This window comes from Alosa sapidissima, chromosome 1 (genome assembly GCF_018492685.1).
Source record: "Alosa sapidissima isolate fAloSap1 chromosome 1, fAloSap1.pri, whole genome shotgun sequence".
Classification (NCBI taxonomy): Eukaryota; Metazoa; Chordata; class Actinopteri; order Clupeiformes; family Clupeidae; genus Alosa; species Alosa sapidissima.
The window spans coordinates 32145097-32169079 of NC_055957.1; the positions used below are offsets into that span (position 1 = coordinate 32145097).

The 23983-nt window shown below is 40.6% G+C and overlaps 1 protein-coding gene across 1 annotated transcript in view; it reads right to left on the reverse strand.

Moving 5' to 3' along the window:
• ctnnd2b (catenin (cadherin-associated protein), delta 2b) overlaps nucleotides 1-10854 on the reverse strand; it is a 78789-nt gene extending 67935 nt beyond the window's left edge. The window contains 1 exon segment of the mRNA XM_042057624.1: nucleotides 10638-10854. The gene's annotated coding sequence lies outside the window, so the exon portion shown is untranslated.
• Nucleotides 10855-23983: the final 13129 nt, after the last annotated feature.

Below are 23983 nucleotides of genomic sequence, written 5' to 3' on the forward strand. Positions count from 1 at the left end.
CAGCAACTCCTTTGGACATCCTATTATCTAACACAAGACAGCCACGGCTGAACAACATATGACCCAAGACAGGTGCCTGGGGCAAAGAGTTCCCAGAGGCAACTGGGACCGAGGCAACTAAAAGAGTACTACACCTTTCAGACAGAAAATAAGGACTAACAAACATGTTACACACACTGTAGCCTATAGTCCACAATATGCATTTGGTCTTCCTACTGAATAGCATAGATGGTCTGTTCCTCCTTTCAAAACTAAGATAAGTCACACAAAAACAACAACATGAGAAGTGTCCTCCATTGACACAGGAGAATTTCAAACCTGACAAAATTCTATAAATATTGATTTAAAGCTACAAAGTCAAAGCTAATTATCAGTTGTACACTTCATAACATATTGTAACATGTATGTTACCTGTATAACATACTGTAACATGTCATTTGTTTACTTGAGCCTGTAGCAAGAGTTTCTGACCTACAGCTTCCGGCTCCATGCTCAGTTGATGCCCTAAATGAGAACACTTTTGACAAACCCCAAATTGCAATCCAAAGGTGGTCAGCTCTGTAGTCTGTTGTAGCTTGCAATGGAAAAGAAGAACTGGTATGTCGAGCACCACTAGAATGCAAACAGTAATACAAAAAACATCATAATGACCTCAAGCAGTTTGAAGACAAATAATGTTAACTGTTAAATAGAGAATAGCAAATGGTAATACTAAAATGGTGCAAGTTAATTTGCCATTTTGTTTCATTTAAGTAATGTTGTGTTGTCAGCCCAAGAGAACTATATGAATCATCTCATTTCATGACAATTCAAATAGCTGTAGATTATAACCCTCACATAATCACTGTACATTTTTATATAGATAAACAGTAGGGTAAGATGAGCCACCTCTGTTAGGAAACCATAAACTAATGTTATCATGTGACAGCATTTTAAGGAAGACGGAATCATTCTTTACAATACAGCACTTGGCAAATGTGGTAAAATAAATGTGTGTTAAAATATTATTTTTTTTGCTCTCCAAGTGGATTCCAGAGTTCAAGAGTCCAGAGTTAAGAAAAAAACTTGATTAGAACCAGAAAAAACGTGATTAGAACAACATTCTGATGCATTACACCTCAATTGCTGCCCTTTTAAAGGAGAATTCCGGTGTGATATTGACCTAAAGTGTATTGAAACATGATACCGAGTGTGAACGTATGTCTCATAGTCCATCTCGGCTTGTCCCCTGCACTCCAAAATCTGGCGCTAGTTAGCCGATGCTACCAACAGCTTTTTCAATAGTGGTGCTTCGGCATCGGGCTAGCCATGCAAATAAATCACTGTTTTACACCCATTTACGAGGCTCAATGTATCTCCACACTTCATTGGTAGACTTCCGAGGGCCCTGACATTTAAAACGAGACATTGAGAACTTTGAAAAAGCACTGGTAGTTTACTTACAAGACGATTTATACAGACAGTATCTTCACGAAGTTTAGCGTTTGCAGCCATCTTGAATTTAGTCACGATAAGTCGAGCAACGAGTAAGAATGAACTGGTATGATAAGGGATCAGATTCCAAAAATAATTCAGTGGAAATGCATGGATTCCAGTTTCTTCCAGTAGCAGCAACTGGAATCCATGCATTTCCACTGAATTATTTTTTGAATCTGATCCCTTATCATAGCTGTTCATTCTTACTCTCTAATCACTCACTAATTCACGGATTGGGATAAATGCAGAGACCAAATTGCCCTCACGGGATCAAAAGAGTATATATACTTATATCAGGGCTAGGGTAAGTTGAGTCAGCTAACTAGTACTTGTATTGCCTTTGTAAGATTTTTAAGTTTGCCTTGATTTTGTGACCTCATTCTATATGGTTTCTTAGTGTTACTAAGAGCTAAAGAGACTAGGTGGCAGCAAATTAATCTGAAAGGTAAACAGGTGACACATGATGTTATAGGCCTAAACCTGTCAAATTTTCAGTTGAATCTATTTGGCAAATTCTTAGTTAAATGTTGGTGTTTGTTACTGTTTGCAGAAAGGAAATTATTGATTGGAGAAAATCTTTGTTTTGGCCCAAGTTACCCCACACCTAGCCTCATTTTACGGCCCGTGTCCATTATCGAGGCAAAGCCCACCGCGCAGCACATAGCCAATTGATTTCCTATGGAGAGCGGCAAGGCGTGGTTTACGCTTCCGCAATGCACCTTGAGAAGGCGGCGCGGCCATTCGAACCAAAGATTCTATAGTTAACTATTCTGTTCTTAGCGTTCTGTAACAATCAAATCTACCTGATTGGCCACTTGAAATGGCGGCCATTTTCCAAGATGGACGACAAAAAAGACCCCAGAAATTGATTTATTGCTCAGAATTGACTAAAGATATTATGATACAAGCATGAAATTAGGCATGCATGTGCTCAAGACCAATACAATAAAATCTGCCTGATTTACCATTTTTAATGGCGGCCATTTTCCAAAATGGCCACCATGAAAAACTCTAAAAATTGATTTGTTGTACAGAATTGACAAAGGAAATTTTAATACAGCCATGAAATTTGGCAGGTATGTGCTTAAGACCAACACATTACATTCTAACTGATTTTCCAGTTTAAATGACGGCCATTTTCCAAGATGGCCGCCAAAAAATACCATAGAATGGATTTGTTGCACAGAATTTTAAAGTTAATATACAAGCATGAATTTTGGCATGAATGTGCTAAAAAAACAATACAATCAAATCTACCTAATTCGCTACTTGAAATGGAAGCCGTTTTACAATATGGCCACCAAAAGACTGAATTTAGCCCAGAAGTTAGCAAGAAAATGATGATACAAGTATGTAATTTTGTGTGTTTGTGCTAAAGAGCAATATAATCAAATCCACCTCATTTGCAATTTGAAAATGTAATATGGCAGCCATTTTTAAAGATGGCCACCAAATAAGACACTAGAACTTCATTAATTGCAATTAATTTAGCAGATGTGGCAAATGTTAACATTCACTACATTTCTGTTTCCTTCTATGATGAAATCATTGGAAATTCAATCAAGCAAAAATCAAGCAAAAAGGCACATAACTGAGATTCAGTGTTTCGCAAATGAACTACATGTATGTACAAAGACTACAAACCCGGAAGGGCTAAATTAATCTTAGAAATCTATGCAACAGCATCAGGACTGACAGAGCCGTGCACCAACTTGCCTATCTAAAATATGACTGTACAACCAGAGCAGGCGATAACAGAGCATGTTTTTTTTTTTTTTTTTTTTTTTTTTTTTTTTTAACTGTAACAAGGCAAAGAACTCTGATGCCAAGAAGAACAATATGGCAGTAAGTATCTCAGCATGGAAAAATAACAGTCCATTTCACAGCAAATGTGAGCAATTTTTCAATTGTGTTTTTAAGAAAACACCATCAACATTTCACCCTTTGGAATTAATTGAGTCACTGTAACAGTGCTCTACATCTACTATTCACATGTGCAACCACATAGTGCTGTGCACAAAAGACCCAAACGGAAGCACTTGCATCTATGGGTGCAACCTTTTTTGCATGAACACTTAGTGAGTTCCTGACAGCTGGCTGCAATTGGAGAGCAAAGTTGTCCAACAAACCTGCCATGTATCATCTCCTTTCATCCAACCCCATTCAGCAGGATTCCCAATATCTGGCCTGGCGATTGTAGTCTGGCCCCAGATGATTATTCTGACCATGTCACAAGTAAGATGTAATATTTCTTTACCCACCCTCACCTTGAGCATGGAAAAGGGCAATGTTGCTACAGTTGGTCAAACCAAACTTTTTTTTGACGTTGCGGTCAGTCAGGCCTTCAGAGTGGTTACACACACTTAGTATGCCTCATATATAATATTCCTGTCTGTTCTTACTGCCCTACTTTGTAGCCTACTCTCCTACTACAAATTACACTGTATATGCCGTTTTACATTTGAGTATATGTACTGTACTGTATATCACTCTCGATATCCTTACAATATTTAGACCATAACTATCTGAATTAAACCAGCCACTGAGGTTATTCAGAATTAATTTTAGCCACTTACAGCATCATTGGACCACTGCTGATTGATTCACTCTGGTCGCCTTGTTCTCTAACTCTGGGGTAATTGTGGGGACAGTCGCAGAGAGCACAAATTATAGTGAGCGGCACATTATTACCATATTATTACCGTTAGTACCATTAGCACGTTATTAGTGTTTTTAAACACCCATATCGAGAAAATCATAAATTACCGTTATTAGCATATTATTACCACAATGGTATTGCATCACGCACCACCCTCTATTGACATCAACAATTGTCATTATTAGCATGTTATCACCATGTTATCATTGTGTTATAAGGGGCTTATTTGTCGTTAATAACTGTTACCGCTGTTATTTGCATGTAAAACCAAAAGCGACATATGCGACCAGAAAGACGGAAGTCATTATTTGTCTATGGAGGGTCGGTGAATAAAGCGACCAAAGTGAATTCGCCGGGAGCGAACCAATCTGGGCGACCAGAGCGATTAAGCGATTTAGCAATTAAAAGTCAGCTAATATGATGGTAATGAGCGGTTCGGCAAAAAACAATTGCTCTTATCTTCGAATGTCCCAGGCTGACAAGCCAGAGCCGTTATGTGATTAGCTAAATCAAACATGTCAATGTCACGTCCAGAGCGAAAAAAGCGACATGAATGACAAAGCTTCTTCAGCGACCTTGGCTACTTGGTAGCTGAGGTTGTTTCTGGTGTACACGCATGTTTTGTTTAACAGCAACATCGAGAAAACCATGAATTGCCGTTATTAGCATATTAGTGTCATTGTATTATAAGCATGTCATAACCATTTTATTTGTTTGGAGGGGTGGGGGGTGGCATCACGCAACGCCCTCCATTGACATTAAGAATTGGCATTATTAGCATGTTATCACCATGGTATTTGTGTGTCATAAGTGGCTTATTTGTCATTGTGGAACATTTTTAATATCTGTATCACTTCATCATATATGGAAACATATTTAAGGAGAGTGAAAAATTATTTACACCACATTTGCAATTTCTCGGGTCTTTTTGGACGCCATCTTGGAAAATGGCCACCATTTCAAGTAGCAAATCAAGTGGATTTGATTGTATTGGTCTTAAGCACATACATGTCGAATTGCATGCTTGTATCATAATTTGCTAGGTCAATTCTATGCAATAAATCAATTTCTGGAGTCTTTTTTGGCGGCCATCTTGGAAAAAGGCCACCATTTCAAGTGGCCAATCAGGTAGATTTGATTGTATTGGTCATAAGCATATACCTACCAAGTGTCATGCTTGTATCATAATTTGCACGATTCTTGCGAAATTGGCCTTGTAGCCGCTCTACTATAATAGCCAACTCACACGCACATTGAGCTCGCAATGTTTTGCGTGTGTTGAACTGTTACAGTTAACTTTAGGCTACAGTTTGAACAGTTGAACTTTTACACATACAGTTTTTGGTTACAATCAATGGTGTTCAAGTGGTAAGTAGGCTAAGCAATAAAAAATAGTAGAATTATTTGTGGTTGACCTGGACATTTTGATTTGGTGCTAAAAAGTTAGAACTATGGATTTGATGTTGGCCGCGAATTCCGAAGCTACGTTAACGATAGCCTACGTTGTGTCACTGTAGCGTAGGCTACTCTTACAAATATTACAAATATTTGGCTTACAGACATCTGCTCTGTTTTGTCTTGTACGTGACAAAGTCTCCTGGTTCAATTGTTTCCAGTTTCATAGAAACGAGGGTGTTAATTTTGCAGTAACTACAAAATCCAACCAAGTATAGGCCAAGGCATCGCGTTGTGATGTTTCTACACTTGTTCTTTTCACGTATCTGGCAGGTAATCCATGTAGTGAAAAGGGATAGGCTACAATTTTATTGTTTGTAACTGATCTGATTGAATTTGATGGAGAATTACACTCTTTTTACATCATAAATATGGTGTGCAACCATACAGAAACAACATTTTTCACATGGTAATATTATACATATTTAAAAAGTGGATAAATGGACTCAAGGTTCAAACAAATTGTATCCTTTGACAAATTCCAGATTGACAAGGGAATGGTAGAGCAATGTGTATGCTCAGCTTGCCTTTAAGAGCACAGCTCCTCACATTTGTAAGGCTTTTGTTTTTAAGTCAGCAAGTTCCATGGCCATGTCACATCCATAACGTTTTATAGGAAAAGTTTATGCTACACATACAGTGTTGATGCGACAATGTCCATAGTGTCTGTGCAAAGCTGATTTATATCAATGTAAAGTGTGATGAACAAATTGTGCCGCTTTCTTACTTTTAAAACCTTTAATGGTGCGTTATGGATGTGACGTTATGGATGTTACATAATGTGACTTTACAAGACTGGAGACTTTATTTTACCTCAAAGCCGATAAACGTCTGTTCTGGTGGCATGTCAGTTTCAACGCATTTCACCTTAGTGTTTACAATTGACATTTCAAAGATTATTAGGTTGATCAAAACCACAGGGAGGCCTCGCCTAAGCATTAGCAAAACAAACATAATATTAAAATACCTCCAGTGATTAGCCTAGCCATAGCCTATTTTCAAGTGGCCTAATAACGAAAATCTGAGCGATTATCTTCCCGTAACTGTCGTTGTACAGTAACTGGATTATCGTGTTAGCTGGTGAAGATGGCTGACTTTGCAGCTGGAGTTAACATAGCAACCTCCTTCTGTTGCAGATCTGTTCAGCCTGCCGCTCACGTCTGCTTAACACAGTTTAATTTGAAATGTGACGTGATATGCCAGCATTTGAAGTGTCAGGTCCTCTGTAGCTGATACCCAAAGAGTAACATGAGTAACGGCAGCAATAAACTAGATGTACCACATAGCGGTACACAATATGACTGCCTTTCAGTCCTGCATATTCTCTTCGCAAAAATAAATCACGCTTGTCAATTTGTCTCCATCTCCTACTCCTGCAACTCATGTGCATGTAAATGAGTGTGTGCATATGTGAGTTTGCTTTTGTTTATAAGTGTGTGTGTGTGTGTGTGTGTGTGTGTGTATGTGTCTGTGTGTGTGTGTGTGTCTGTGTGTGTGCATGTGCATATGCGTGCCTGTGTGTGTGTGTTTATGTGTGTATGTGTGTTTGTGTGTATTGTGTGTTTGCATGCGCACATGCGTATGCGTTCCTGTGTGTGTGTGTTTATGTGTGTGCATTCGTGTGGGTGGGTGTTTGTGCATGTGTGTGTGTGTGTGTGTGGTTGCCTGTCTTTATGTGTTTATGTGTGTGTGTGTGTGTGTGTGCACGTGCGCATGCATGTACTTTATGTGTGCAAATCACAAATGAGTGGGTATGGGCTAGGTTGATGCGGGCTCTTGAGACTAACATACCATAAATATTGGCAGACTGAGTTAGCGTGTAAATCCTCACAGCCCTAACCTTAAGAATGCTTCTAACCGCTGAGTTGGAAGCCTGGGCTTTTAGCTCAGTGGTTAGAGCGTTCGTCTCCCATGCCGGTGTGTGTGTCAAGGTGGCGGGTTCCAGGCCCGTGAGCGGCGAACGAACCGACCTTGTGACAGGTGCAACGGTTCAGGTAGGGCTAGTCATTTAACCTAGCGCGGTGGGGGAGTGGCCACCAAGTTTCATGTTCCCTGGTGTTTCAGTAACCCGGGAATCACTGACAAACTTGTCACAAAATTGATGATGGTAAAAGAAAAAAAATAATTTATTTTTTATATTTTAAATGACTTGTTGTCCTGATTCTTCCTGTGGATCTTAGTGGGCACTGAGGAAGCAATCATTTCATCACTAGTTTTTCATGATTACTATTTAAATTCTTTCATATCAAAATTCACTACTTAATTATGTGTTTTATGTAGTTTGCCGAGGACTGGTTCAGACACGTCACATCCATAACGTGAAACCATCACATCCATAATGCCAGTTTTTCCTACATAATGCATTACGAAAATGACGCATAGTTTCAAAAACACACTTTTTGTGTTCATTCAAGTCTCTTTCATGCTACATATATCATAGTTTTGGCAGTTTCCTTCAAAATTCACAGAGTTTGTAGAAAACCTGTAATCTCTCACAAAAGTGTGTTTATTTCATGTCACATCCATAACGCTGATAAAATGCCTTGTATTCTTAGGATGAAAATGATTATATGAAATTTGAGGATTTCTCACTATTCAGAGGACAGAGGTTACATTCAAAGTTATGCAAATTAATTCACTGATACTAATTTTGCCCCTACTCTAAGGCATTTTGTTTACCAATATGAGTACAATTGTCACATCCATAACGCTGGAACTGGCCACCAAATTTATCTGATTGTCAGCAAGAACAGTAAGTAAGTAACAGTAAGTTATCGGCAGAGAGCTGAGGTAAGAAATGTTAAGGCATGTGTTTGACAACAGAGTTGTTGTCATGTGATAACATCAAACAATGTTGCTCTGAAAGAGAGTGTTGTCAATGCCATTTGGTTACAGGCTGATCTGATCAGTTCAGTTTAAGACTAGGCCCATTTCCAACGCCATTAAGCCAAATCCAAGGAAATCCAACGCAGAGACTCCCAACAACAATTAGCATTGTGAAACTCATGGGAACACCAGCAACATTACAGCAGTGATACACAAGCAGAATAGCTTCATGGTTCGGAGTGATGCAGTCCATTGGTTGCAAATACAAATTCTAAATGATTAAATAAAATACACACACTCTAATATAAAACCTTCTGATTTCCCTCCATGATCTGTATGCTGTTGGTGTGTGTCCACTACCTTCCGGCCTGTTTCAACCTGTCAGGACCCAATAATGTCTTCTGCTATGATCTGCTGATTAGGCAACAGTCACCAGCAGTATTCAAAATGCATCAGATGCAATTAAAAGCTTTCACATAAAAACACTGGTACAATAAAATAACTCCGAGATTCCAGTTTGAATGATGCAAGAGCAAGTAGGGCCAATGAAGAGGACAATCAAACAGGGAATGAGTGACCTATCACAAGATATAGGTATTCATAGACTTTTCCGTACAAGAAAATGTAGAAATTCACTCCATTTCACAATTCATTCACATCAGCATCACAATATGATATATATACTGCATCTCTCCCAATGAAAAGATCAGAATTTTGGTGTAAGGGTGCAAGTGTACATATATATGTGTGTCATCTCTTTGTATGAGGAACTACTACTACGAGCCCTCCTACCACCACCACCACCACTACTACTACTACTACTACTAACCCTATCAGTATTTGAATTCAGAATCCCTCAGCCAAAATACAAAATTATTATCAAAACCAAAATCTGGGCTGTCCAGTGTCCATAAAATCAAACAAAAACATGATCACATACATTATGCATACAGAAATGCTCAGAGTAGCTTCCCTAATGCATACAGTAGACTAAAATAGTTCTCAACTAGACTATTTCCTTGCAGAACAAGGTCCAACTGTAAATGTAAATCGGACAGCATGCATTATGTTTTATGGTTTCTTAGCTATAAGTCCAATACTGACACTGAATCATCCAAACCTAAAATGAGAACAAAATCTACACTAAAGTATGGTACAGTAGCCTATCTTCAGAATCTGTCTTGGTCTTAAATGTTAGTTGTATTTTCCGTACTATTCAGGTTTTATTGACATAATTGTGTTGCTATACAGTATTGCCCTGGTGTTCTTGAAACGCTCTTAAAACGGCAGACCTATCCTTAACTATTTATCATGGATTGTTTTAGGTTAGCTGGTAGTTCCAGAGTGTAGGCTTAACTGTAGAAAAATCAACCTGCATCTAGCCCGAGGTACACTGCTAAAAGTAGCAAGGCCTTCTGCATTATGAGCTGAGCTGATGCAAGTAGGCTACATAATCAAGGGAAAATGTCAAAGTCTACTTTTTGGGATATATTGGGGCTGCATATTTTTCATTTAAAGCAATATTACAACCAACTATATCAACTATACTGTAGCAAGTACAATGTTTACTCCACAACATCAGCAGGCTGTAGTCTGAATAATTGTCTCCATTAAAATACTATTTATTCAGAAGATCGACAAGTAGCTTAATCCATGAGTTACATCTTTATTGTTCGATGCAAACATAATCCAGAGATAAAAACATCCATCGTGCATGTATAGGGAGCAATAGTCAGGTATAATCGTCGATCATGAAATATTCAAAATAAACGATATTTTTCATCAAATGTTTCATCAAACATCCTGCTATAGTTGCATGTTTAAACAAAGGACGTACGGCCAATAGTCTGTGGTCGACCAGTATAATCTTACAAATACATCACTGAAATTTAGGTCAATAGGGAAGTACTACATTTTTTCCCCAACGCAACCCCCCATCCGCCTTAGATGGAGAATCAGTCTCTAATGGATTCCATTTTCAGTCTAAAGCCAGTATACTATAGCCCACATATAACAACTGCAGGGATCAAATCGCGTGGTTCTCTTAGCACTAAATTACAAAAATACAAATCAATGGGTTAAAACATTTGCCAGAGAGTCCATTTGTTCTTTTGTTTGAATGTAAGGTTAAATAATAGCAGCCTATTTAACAGCCTAAACATTGCGGTGTAGGTGGGGAGTATGACAGCTGGAAAAGCAACTGGAATGACATTGCGCTTACCGAATAATATCCAGGGGTAGCGTGGCTGTGGCAACTCCCCGCTCGTTCTTTTCCAAATATTCAAAGACTACAAACGCTGACAATCATTCCTTGTACCTGGGATGGATTATAAACCTTGGCTAGAATGTGTGAATAAAGAGAAAAAAAAAGGTAACATCCGCTCAGGGTCCGAAGAAAACGGCTGGACAAGAGCGAAACCGGATGACTGCGGTGTGCAGCTACGGAGGCAGAGGTAGGAGCGCTTGCACTCGCCTCCTGTACCATCCTTTCTTCCCATTTGACATCATGTTGCGATGACGGTATGAAGCCCGTAGCGACATCTTTTGGTCATATCAGGAACAACCAGTGTTTTCTTTTTTTTTTCAATCAGAAATCTGTTCAAGTCTGGCTGAGCTAGTGCTTTTATAGTAAAACGCACCAAGTATCTGATTCGGCAATTTAAAACGGTTTAAATAGGCTATAGTAGTCTGACCCTTACTAAGTTGTTTCACGGTTTAACAAAAGTAAGGTGGTGTTGCTCTCCGACATAGCCTACGCGCGCACAGGACACAATGCGTGTTTCTAGAAATCGAGACACTGTCAGTATAGGTTCATTGATGGCGTTTACTCATTACTATGGAAAATATCTGCACTACTGGGTCCATTGGAAGGGGCTCGATGGTTCTCTAAATCGAAATATTTAGGAAGAAAAGGCTACAATTTCGCAAGACAGTATTCTAAAGTTGTATTGTAGCACGAAATATCAGAACATGGAACAGAATGACCATGACTGAAAAATGTATCTTTTCAGCTGCTACAAGAGATTTAACTTGATGTAACCGGGTCTAGTTCTACAACATAGGCCTATAGCTTAGTTTGCACAAATGTTTAGTTGACAACACCATTTTAATGAGGATTTAACTGGATCAACAAAGCACCATTCATTTTAAATGACAAGATCAAAATATTTTTTTATGAAAATTGCAGGCAATCTATCCAACCAGTGTGCACAGTCTTTGAGATCACACAGGCACCAGACCATTTTCATTTGTTTCTCTCAAAGCACAATGGTGTGTGATGATGTCATACAAAATGGCCCCCTATTTGAAAAAAAAAACTTCTCTAATCCTTTGCACTGGCCAGCCCTAAACGGACAACAGGACAGTCCGAACCCAAGAGCTTCCGCTGTGGATCAATTTTCACCCTGTGTGGCTGAAGCAAAACTCATTCACACAGTGACCTTGGCCAAGAGATTAGAGAATGAAAAGCCATGGATTTAGACCCTCCAAAACCATACCCCTAGACCCCACTGATAGCCTGGCTAACGGAACGGAACAGTGGCAAGACAATTGCTTACAGATACTTCATTAAACTTTTGGAAGTGCACTCATGAATTCAGCGTGTTTGATTACTGTGCCGTAATTAAGTTCAACTCCAATGTATAGGCTATATCTTATAGCGTAAAGAAAAAATATATTCTATAGGCTACTTCAGAGCTTTAGTTAAAGTTTAGTTAACATAAGGCTACCGCAGGGATGGACAGTATTTCTGATAGGCTACATGTATTTAAAATGTGTATTTCGTTTAAAAGTTGCATTTTATTGGGTTCAAGAAAATGGCTTAGTATTTTGTATCAAAATACTTTATTAGTGTGTATTTATGATAATAATAATGGCCTACTGCTGTTAGCCTAATGCAAAATACTCACGACGTCATAAAAGCACAAAATTATAAAATTATGGACTCTAATTGCTGCTGACTTATTAAATTTAGACTCATTCGTTTTTTTTTTTTTGTCGGCTGTCTTATGCCGTGTACCTGTTGTCTCGCAAAGTGACTTGGATCTCAGAGTGACATTATGGGGCTATCCTTTTGTATTGTTAATCCCCCATCCGAGTTGGAAAGTGTAAATCTCCTAGCTATCTCGCGACATTTCACCGAGACACGCTCCTTTTTGGTCATAATTTCAACTGTCCACCTCGGGGCTCCTGAGAGTACACCGAGGAGAACTGTACGAGATGACAAACAAAGATGGCTGTGCCCGTAATTGATGAAGTTGAGATGTATTTTCTTTGTATTTGTACTATGTTGGTCGATTTAATGTTGGTTTTGAATGCTCTTACACACTTGATTACATTGCTGCTTTTAGTACAGCGGCCTAAGGCCAGATTTTTACCTGAATCGTTTAGTTTTTGCAGAAAGCACGAAACTTGGTACAGGTATGGTACTACCCATAGACAGTAAAAGATATGGACAGAGTCATCACGTAGACGTCAATCGAGGCGGGTGAAGCAAATTTCAACTGTTTCCTGTTGGTCGACGAGGCTTTCTGCGCAGGCTCAGGGGACGTAAATGTAACGCAGGCACGTAGTCTGGCTTGTGTAACTCTTGTGATAGCTGCACCGAGAGATTGGGTATGTAGCCACTTGTCTACATTACTGTTCTAAATGTCCTAGTTGTTCGTAGATAAATGTGATTTAATATAAACAGCACTCGCCACATTCATAGCCTAGGCTACTGTCAATCCATCAAAACTTCGCTGAAATGTTGTGCTCCGATGCTTTCATTCTTATCCAGAGAATACGGTTATTTTGCTCCTGTGCGACGCTTTCACCCGCTCTGGCTGTATGCTTATTACGTCACTTTAGCATTGATTTCGGAAAAAAGTTTATTACTCAGTCTGTAAGTCAGTTACGAGGTTATGACGTCAATCACACAATGTTGTATTACTCCGGAAATAGAAAAAGTTCATATAAAGGCTTAAAACGCTTCAGCTGTAACGTTATTTGATGTCAAAGTGGCGGCAAAATTGAACAGGCTTCAATGGGGATGGCTAGGTGTACTGGTCTACTATTTAGCCTCAGATCCACCATAGTGTCTACGCTCTCCGAACGTTCGCCTGCCCCCTTGGTACTACCCCTAGTGATCAAAATTTGCAATGGACCCCAACACATAGCGCCCCCTAGTGGCCCCTATCTTGACTTCAAATTTCTTGCCTGGGCTCAATTCTTCTAATTTGCTCTCTAGAGGCTGGCATGCTAGCAAGGAGGCTAAAACCCATGGATGCTAGCATCTGTCAAGTCTCTTAAAGCAACATATGCCTTTTGGGAAATTAGCTATTTTGTCTTCTATCCTAGAGTTAGATAAATTAGTGCATACATACACCCAGTCATAGTTAGATAAATTAGTACATAACCCAGTCCAACACATCCTACTGTTAGCCTAATTCAATTGAGGTGGGTGGGGCCAATTAGCTTAAGCTAGTTTCTTTTAAGGCTTAAAGTGATTGTTTGAAAAGGTCTATTTTGTTTTATTGTAGTTTAACATTTTGCATTCCATAAAATGATTATGGCTGTCAATAAAGCTAATTTAAATATGTAATACCTTATGAGTTTAGCTCCCTCCTGACACATTAGGGCTCATGCTAGTCAGTGAACCAGCACTTTTAGGACACTTGCTAGTGTGTTCAGCGCCCAGTCCTTGGGTGTGCTTTCCTAGACATCCCAGTTCAGATAGAAAGGAGAATGTCATGGTTAACAGTATTGAAGGATGCAGATAAGTCTAGTAGAATGAATACTAATGACTTAGCAACTTAGATGAGGACTTAGCTACTCTCAATGCTTCGGTCACAGACAGAAAAGTAGTTTCAGTAGAATGACTCCTGAAAACAGACTGCATAGGGTCTAGCAGGTTGTTCTGATATAGTAAGTCCAAGACTTGCTTGAAGACCACTTTCTCCAAAAACTTTGACAAGAAAGGAAGAAGGGAGATAGGTCTGTAAAAACAGGAATGGTGGCAAATGATACATTTCCCATCTTTATCCTCCTTGACTGATTTTTCACTAGTTTCACATTTGGCTAGGGTCAGTGTCACAACTGGTAGCATAAGCCAGTACCTGGAGCCTACAAACGTTGCACAGGTAGTCCAAGTCCTCCAGAATGGCACACCAATACGTTCCATGCCAGAAGGATTGCTGTGTTTCCCAGCGCAGTCTCAAGAGCATGTAGGAGATTCCAGGAGACAGTTGCTCTAGGAGAGCTGGGCAGGATGGTAGAGGGTCCTTAACCCAGCAGCAGGACCAGTATCTGCTCATTTGTGCAACAACAAACAGTAGGAGCCCTGCCAGAGCCCTAAAAAATGACCTTCTCCAGGCCGCTGGTGTGAATGTCTCTGACCACACTGTCAGACTTCATGAAGGTGGCCTGAGGGCCCGATGGCCTCTGGAAGGACCTACAGTATGCTCACTGCCCAGCACCGTGCAGCTCAATTGGCATTTGTCATAGAATAGAAAATTGGCAGGTTCGCCACTGACGCCCTGCGCTTTTCACAAATGAGACCAGGTTCACCCTGAGCACATGTGACGTCTAAAGATGTCTTGGAGAATGTAATGATGCCTGTAACATCATTCAGCATGACTGGTTTGGTGGTGGCCCAGTGATGGTCTGGGGAGGGACATCCTTGGAAGGACGCACACACCTCTAAGGGCAAGACAACTGCACCCTCACTGCTCTTAGGCATCAGGATGAAAACTTCAGACCCATTGTCTGACCCTGTATTGGTGCAGTGGGCCCCACACTCCCCTGACTTAAATCCACCTCTGGGACATTATATTTTGGTCCATTCAACACCGCCAGGTTACACCACCGACTGTCAAAGAGCTCAGTGATGGCCATGTCCACATCTGGGAGCAGATCCCCCAGGACACCACCCGCCGTTTCATTAGGAGCATTCCCCCGATGCCATCAAGCATGTCGGGCCATACGAACTACTGAGTACCATCATGAGTTGCTGCGCTGAAATTCAAGCAAAATGGACTAGCTTGCCGTGTCATTTTTTCAGTTAGATTTTCGGGGGGGTCTTTGAATTCAGTCCTCTGTGGATTGATCATTTTCATTCCTAAATAACGATGTGGCATCCTTTTTTTCCTAACATATTACCCAGTCCATATCTGTTTGAATCCTACCTAAGGATGCTCGTTTAACGTATAATGGCTTGGACAGCTGTCCGCACCTCACCATCCGACCACAGGGGTCCCCCAGGGCTCAGTACTGGGCCCCCTTCTCTTTGCTATCCACACCACTTCTTTGGGACAGATTATCCATTCGCACAGCTTCTTATACCACTGCTATGCAGATGACACACAGCTTTACCTGATGACCCCTTGGTCTCGGCACGGACCTCGGATTGCCTCTCAGACATATCTACATGGATGAAGGCACACCACCTCCAGCTAAACATCTCATTGAACAAACTGCTGGTCCTCCCAGCTAAACCTACTGCTCCCACCTACCCCCCGACCGTTGCGCTCTTCAGACAAACATCGTCTAGCTCTGCCACCGGTACGCTCAGGTCAATTCAAACTTTTTTCATCTGTTGTTCCTCATTGGTAGAACACGCTACCAGTTCATACTAGAGCAGGGACATCCCTCTCCATCTTCAAAAAACTCCTGAAGACCCAGCTCTTCAGAGAATATCTCCTCTTGTAGCACTACTTACAACTAGCTAATTCCAGTGTTGTAGTACTTGAGTCCAAGACTCAAACTCGAGTCATTAGCTAAATTTAGAGACTCGTGACTTGACTTGGACTTGAGCACTGAATGACTAGAACTTGGACTCGGACTCGTGCATTCGCACTCGCGATGACTCGTCGAGGATTCGACTATTTTTTGTAATGACACATATATTTCCTAATTTATGTCAACACATCCGTGATTCGTGGAAATGTGTACGCTAGATTTATATATATTTTTTCACATCGGACACCACACTGATTTCCCTCGTGTAGCAATATTTGTCCTTGTAATTATGTATGGTTTGGAGAAATGGGAACTGCGTCGTATAGATGAGAGGAGCAAGTGCATTGCGCAACACTGGCGCCCAAGCAAACGCTCCTGCAGGTGTAAGCTACGGCTGTACCTTACCATCAGGCAACAGAAACAGTTTCCAAGTTGACCTAACTTTCCAAATCTGCACAGTATCCCATTAACTGCATGACAATAGGCTATTTACAATATTTTATGTAAAGTAGAGTTTGTAAACACGTTATCATCAACTTAATGCACGCACAACTTTTGTTTGAGCAGGAGAGAGAATACCAAAGAATCGACGCAGCAACTACAGAAATTGTAGCCAAGGCTACTTTCTTTTACTGTCAATGGTTGCTGGTTAGCAGCACATAGGCCTAAGCTTATTTAAGCGAATTCACAAACTCAAGACTTTAAGGCCATCATGGATATAAAACATTTTTTAAAACAACGAAAGGATGGAGGGAACATAGCAAAGCTTGGAGTTATTTCAGATGGGCTACAACAAGGTAGGCAAAATTGTGGTGCTTGTCAAAACCTTAGCGCAGCTGGAATAATGCTTATAGGCTAATGTTAAAGCGCACACAATGTTTAAAGCCATTCACGGTAAATTGGAACAAAACTAAAGGTAACTTTAGCCTTTAGGGCTGTATAAAGTTGTCCAAATGAATAGGTCGCAATTAGGCATTGTTGTAAAGATATTGCATGTAGTGTGGCCGCCCGAGGCAGAATAGTGGGTCAACCAATTAAAGCAGTCAGACGCAGAGGTTGCAGTGAAACAAACTTAGGAAATTATTTATAATGTGTGGGGAAAGTGGATGAGGAGCAGAGTTCAACTCAAATCTTCAGTGCGGGACCGAGGCAGTGTCAATGTAGGCCTACGTGTCTGCGCAAGTGAAACTGACAAACTGAACCTCTCGTGGGTAGGCCAGGGCCCACTTCCCCGATAACGACGGAGACACGCTCTTAAGAGGGTTTTCTACGATTCATCTTACGATCGTTCGTTTGGTTTTTCCGACTGTTTCCCGAACATGCACGTAGCGTGAACGCGCATGCACTGCTCTTAAGATGCTCTTAAGGGGAGCTGTCCACGTTAATAGTTCTGAACTATCCTCTGATTTGACGGTGATGTCAGGTGACTGCACGTCACAGCTATAGGCCTACCATTTAAACTTCGGATCTACACATTAATTCACATCAATACGAAAATAGAAACACTTTGACATCTGCATGTAAGCATCCCAAGTAGGTTATATACCACACAGAGACATAAATAATTGTAATTATTTTAAGATTAGATTGTTGCACCATGCAATATTTTTTCGCGGTGCCACTTAAGAACACGTTTGAAGATAAAAAAGAAGTCGAGTAAGAAAGAGAGGAAATGTGTAGGCTTAGATTTTGATGCAGTAGGCTACAGACTAAACCGCATGTTGCTTTCTCTGCTTTTTACCTCATAGGCTAAAATATTCACTTAGCAAAGATAATGTCAAACTATTCTGGCAACGTCTCGTTTCATAACTTGATTGCATTTTTGTCCGCTTTTCATCACATTATTATGACCATTAAATGTAGGCCATTTTGCACGCTAGAATCTGATTCATCACAGGTAAACACAATAAAGAATGGGAACGTAAATTGGATTATGTATTCTAAGTTGTAATTCCTCTGTATGTCCTGTTGGTGACCTCAGTGAGAAGTACTGTTTAAACGCTCTTAGCCGGTAACGAGTACTCTGGAGCACTCTCTACGAGTGTTTTCACGATGCTTGGTTTCGGGAAACAGTCGGCAAATCTTAAGACGTTCGTAAGAGGGACTTTACGACGCTCTTAGGCTTAAGATGCTTTCGGGGAATCAGATTCATAGCCTACATCCTGATTTGTTGATATTGAGGCAGTGATTCCATGCAAAAGCTTGGGCTTCAGGGCCCCCTGGCCCCCTGGTAATCCAGTAATCCATCCCTGGCCGAGTGGAGGGACTTGCCTAAAAGGACTTTGACTGTGGTTTCGACTGAGCTGAGAAGTCTGAATAAAACTTCAGGGGGCGTTCCTTTTGCAACTCGGTGACTGACTCGGGCTGACAAATGGAACGTGAAATTACAGTGTGAGTAGTAGGTCTACAGTGTGACCACGTCAATCACAATCAGGTTTGAAACTACATTAGGACCATATCATATGCGACAAAACAAAAATGCACTGTACCTGTCATTGGTGGGACTTGGTGTCTTTGGAACAGTATCAAGCATCAATCGTCAGGAGATAGGAATTTAATTTAATATAGGCCTAATTTACAGAGAGATAATACAAAACTGATAGAAATTAGTCCACATATCAGGGTGCATTCACACTAGATTGTTTGGTCCAGACCCGACTTTGTTTGGACTGAGGGTTCTGTGATTTATGCTAATGTGAGTACAGTCTACCGAACCCGAGTCCGTACCAGGGCCCCTATAAAACAGTGGTCTGGGGTACGGTTTGTTAGAACTCCGATGCAGTTTGAATGTTATCTGCTCCAAAACCAGGAAATAAACTGGTGTTTTTGCAATGTTGCCAAGCAATATTGGTAAAAAAAAAAGTGATGTTTATGATATACAAGTCCACAAAAACAAAAATGTTATGTGAACCAGCTGGGCAGGGCTAGGGGGGCATAATTGCACTCGGGTACAAACAGACCCAGTGTGAAAGCATCCTCAGTGTTGCATTAATCCCATGCATATTGTTTTGCCATTGTTTTGAACTGAAATCATCTCAATTCGCCTTATTCACTCTGTGGCCATTGTAAACCAAAACGAGGCTAGGGGTACGCAAACTGTTTCACTGTTGTGTTCTATGTATCCACCAGTAGGTGGTGAGAACGCCTTAATGATAGTCAGTGTACCCCATAGCCTCATTTTGATTTACACATGGCCGTCCAGTGAATAAAGCGAATAAAAAGGCTACATGCACTATTGTTGCTGAAGCGTCAGCCCTGGTGTGAACTCCTTGTGTGAAGACGTAGGTTACACAAGTAAAGACGACCAAGTTTACCTGTGCAAATTTTTAAAGCAAAGGGCACTGACAAAGGCAACCAGCCCAATTGCCTCTATGCCAATTCTTAATGGAAAAAAAATGACAAATATCTCAATAAACCACAATCACATCTTGTTGGGTGTTTGAATTCACTTTCTTGTAACAATCCCTTTCTAAATTCCAAATTTGGGGAGAAGTTCATTGGTCTAATTAGCAATTCTATTTCCTTATTAGCCTCAAGGCCTACTTGAGGTTGAAGATATTTAGGCACATGAAATTTCTCCATAGCCTGCTGGAATTTCAAGATATCATATGATTATCTTGTTCAGTTCTGCACTTGAATTGAATAAGAAACCTTGAGTGCAGGTATTGTACTAAACCCACATTTATATTACCTTGTCTACATTATACTTTACTCTCTTATTTGTCCTTATTATTTATGCTGGTCTCTAGACCTTATTTTTGCACTGTTGCTCTGTTGGACTACTGTTGGACTACTTTTTGCACCTTCACCATGTCACTCTCTTGAGCACCTTACCATGCACACATAACTACAGGACTACCGTTGGACTACTTTTTGCACCTTCACCATGTCACTCACTCTCTTGAGCACCTCACCATGCACACAGAACTACAGGCCAGTCCTGGCCCTGTCACTGCAAGCGTCTCATGCTTCATGCTCTTGCTCATGCCCTCAAGCACACTGTGGATTTTTTTAATTTAATTTAGTATATTTAGTATTTAGTTTTGTTCGTTTTTCTTATCTTCTACTGTCTCTATTGTACAGTGGAGTTTGGTTATATGTTTATACTTATATTTACCATGCTGTAAGTGCATGTTGTGTGTGATGTCTGTATGCTACTGAGACCTTGAATTTCCCCTTGGGGATCAATAAAGTATCTATCTATCTATCTATCTATCTATCTATCTATGTGTAGCAGGTAGACCTTCTCTGCCTGCTATTTCCAATAGCACCTGCCAGTGCTAATGAAGGGGGCAGGGCATGGGCTTAGGCAATTAATCAATCTGGCACCAGTGGAGTGGCAGCAGCCAGTAGCAATGTAGACTCCACTGGTGTAGCCCCTGTCTTTGCTACTGTCAGGTATGCTGTCTCCCCATAGACATTTGTGTTTTTTTTGTTATGTATATTGTGGTGTTTTCATTGTTTAATCTTCTGTGTTTTGTTCTATTAGGCAGCATAGTCATGCTGGTGGGGTAACATGGGTCGTGCTGCTGTCTTGTCTTGTCTTGTCTTGTCTTGGTTTTGCTTTGGTTATTTGTTATGTTTGGGTTTTGTTTTGTTTGTCTTGTCCTATTGTTTGTGTAACTTTCATCTTTATTTAGTAGGGAGGTGGCTCTGAGGGGGGTCTAGTTTAAGCACGTGTGATGTTTTTGGTGTATTTCTTGTAGCTTTACTGTGTACCTGTGCTGTGTAACAGGTGAACCTTTATGCTTGCATGGCATTGGTGTGAACTTCCATAGTTGCCACCCTCAGATCTCCACTTCCCAACCTTTGTCTTAATAAATATTGTTTTCCTGGAATTCATGTCTCCACTATGTAGTTACGAACCTGAAAGAGGTACGATCTCTTAAAGATTCCCTGACGCATTAGGCTTCAGGGTGGCGTAGTCAGGCTGCTGTGATTGGCCCCTTGGCCCTTCCTATGTATCACCCTGTTACATTCGTTTTTGGCCTATTGATGATTATGTGGTTTTAATTGAAAGCTCTGCCAGTCACTTTGGATAAAAGCGTCATCTGAGTGGCTAAATGTAAATTCTTGAATGATTCTTAATTATGACTACCCAAATTCTGATCACACTACATGAACTTGCATACAGTACTATTTGGTAGCACAGGGGCCAAATTGTATACATTTTTTATTATTTAAATAATATTTGTTGTGCTTAACTGCCCAATGACATGTAGACATTTTATCCTTATTAGGTTAAATGTTTGGGATAAAAAAAATAAAGTTGATTTGCAAGGTGGTTCCATGCTCAAAAGTATTTTGAGTATTTTCAAAAAACAAAAATACAGTATTTATACTTGAAAGAATAATAATAAACATAGTCATGTTTAAAATCTTACATGAAGCTTAGCCTAAAATAGAATGGGAAGAGGCATTATTAGCCTACCAAAACAAAGAATTTGATGGACCTATACTAGGGTCTACTTCTATTGCGACTTTCGCAGATAAAGAAGCAACATTGCACTACCCTCCGGAGATCATTGGTAACTGCATCGCCAAACACAAATCTGTTTCAAGGGGACTCACCCTTTACCGTAGGCTAAATATATGATGTCAGCATTTTAAAGTGGTGACCGATTAACCCAAAACCAAAATCCTGTCCTTTACCTGGGAATAGCTACAGAAGTAGGGCTAGAATTTGTTGAATTCTTCACCTGACTCCGTCGGCTCAAGTAGACCTGCATGATGCGTTAAAAGCATATGCAGGTAGCCTACTGTTTTTGGTTCATTTTAAATAGGCCTACAGTAGATCATGGCTCAAAACAGATTTGATGAGTGCTTATGTGTTTGCTATTGTGTCAGACATTATAGCATAGGCCTAGTTTGCTGCCATATGACTCCGCATATCTGCTTTACCATGACGAAGATAAAATAAATAAATAAAAAACCTAACCGCCATTACGCAGTCGCACGAAATACGCGGCCGATGTTACACTTGGTCTAATCTGTTAAATAATTTATTCCAATACATGATGAAAACAGCATAGCCGACTCGGTTCCTATCGCCGTCTTTCAGAAGCCTAGTGAAAAATGTGTAATGGTCGACGGTACAGAGATATCGTTATCTTTTTTATAGACACACACAGTCGCTGTTGATTATTGAAACGACTAGGCTACTGGAAAGGATGGATTCGCTGAAATACCCGGTAAGAACGACGAATCAAATATACGGTAAAAAGGAAGAATAATGTTGTAGTCATGTAGCCTAGTTTTTCATGTGATTATATTTCTGTGTAGGCTACAGCGAAACTATCTCCAGATGCTAGACGGAACCTGCATCTGCAGAGGAATAGCCATACAGTAGGCTATTGCTGAACGAATATCCATTGAGATAAACCTTTGCATTTTTGTCTTTGAACATATTGAGTATATTATTTATTATTGCATTATTTGCATAAGGGATAAAATAACAAACTACTCCAAGCTGCTGCATCTGGAGAATTAGCCTGGTCAACTTTCACCCATCGGAATGCTTGATGCTGAGATGCATGCTTGGCTTGGTAGCTGCTGACCATGGTCCTGGGATACTAATAGCGTAGATCGCTTCCGAGTGATGCCTGATATCCCAAATAGATAATTATGGGTCTTATGTGAACTGCTAACTACTACTACTAGTGAAATGGAGGGGAATGGAGAGATGGGGTGCTTTGGAACGCTGGAGCGTGTGACGTGCATGGGAAAAAAAGGTTTACATCTTAGAAACCGAAGTATAGTAGGCTAGGGTGATTGTCAAGGTTGTCAATCATGTCTATGGGATCCTCCCAAACTTTGTTAGGAAAACATTTAGGATACAACCACTGCCATACTTTAGCAGTTAGGCTATGCCACATTTTTTTGTAGCCATACGAAGTGTAATATGAAAGTAGGCTATTGTAATGTGACAAAGGAAAGCGGTCTTTTCCTGATCCTCCGTCAGCTACACCATCTTACCCATTCTCCCTTGCTTTTGTTCCAACAGCAAGTGTAAACAGCATGCGAGCATCCACGAGCAATGACTGATGTTGAAGCGACGTATGCCGACTTCCTCGCTTCAGGAAGAACTGGGAGGCGGAATGCTCTGCATGACATCCTCCAGAGCCCTGATGACTCTAACCAGAGGGATCTGGCCCTCACCTTCTCAGACCTCAGTGTCAGCAAAGCGGGTAGGTTCCTGAGGGACAGCACTGCACTGCCAGGGAGATCATCTTGTGGAAGTATTATCAATGGGACTTTTTACCAGATGAAAAGGGGCAAGTCACTGTCACTACCTCCATCAAATGTGAATGGACTGGTCAAATGTGAAGGACAACTGAGAAATTGTCACAGTTACTGTCACTTTATTTCATACACAGTTTGATGAATTTTTTGTGTATTATAAACTTGCAGACAATTCCAACAGATGCATTGGATATAGTCTTAATTGGTCTTGTTTTGTACTGTACAGGTGAAGGAAATGGCCCTGGCAAACGCAGAGGCTCATCTACCGATGACAGCCCCGAACATGGCCGACCTGACAACGAGAGAAGATAAGCTGTCACATCTTTGGCAACTGCCACCTTACCCATGAAGCCCCACGGACTAGAAGGGCGCGGCCATGGGCATATAGGGCCTATCCTTTTACAGACTGAGAGGTAGAGAGGAGATTTACCAAACGAACAGGAAGTGACTGAGGCTATTTCCCCGTGTATTCAACTGGGTGGTAATAGTTTTCTGGGGGAGTTATCTGGCACGGGGTGCCACAGATCAAGTTCACCAGCTGCACACTACTAAAGTGGTGCTCAGTGTAGCAGGGAGAGATAAACAAAAGCAATGATCTTGGGCATAGGC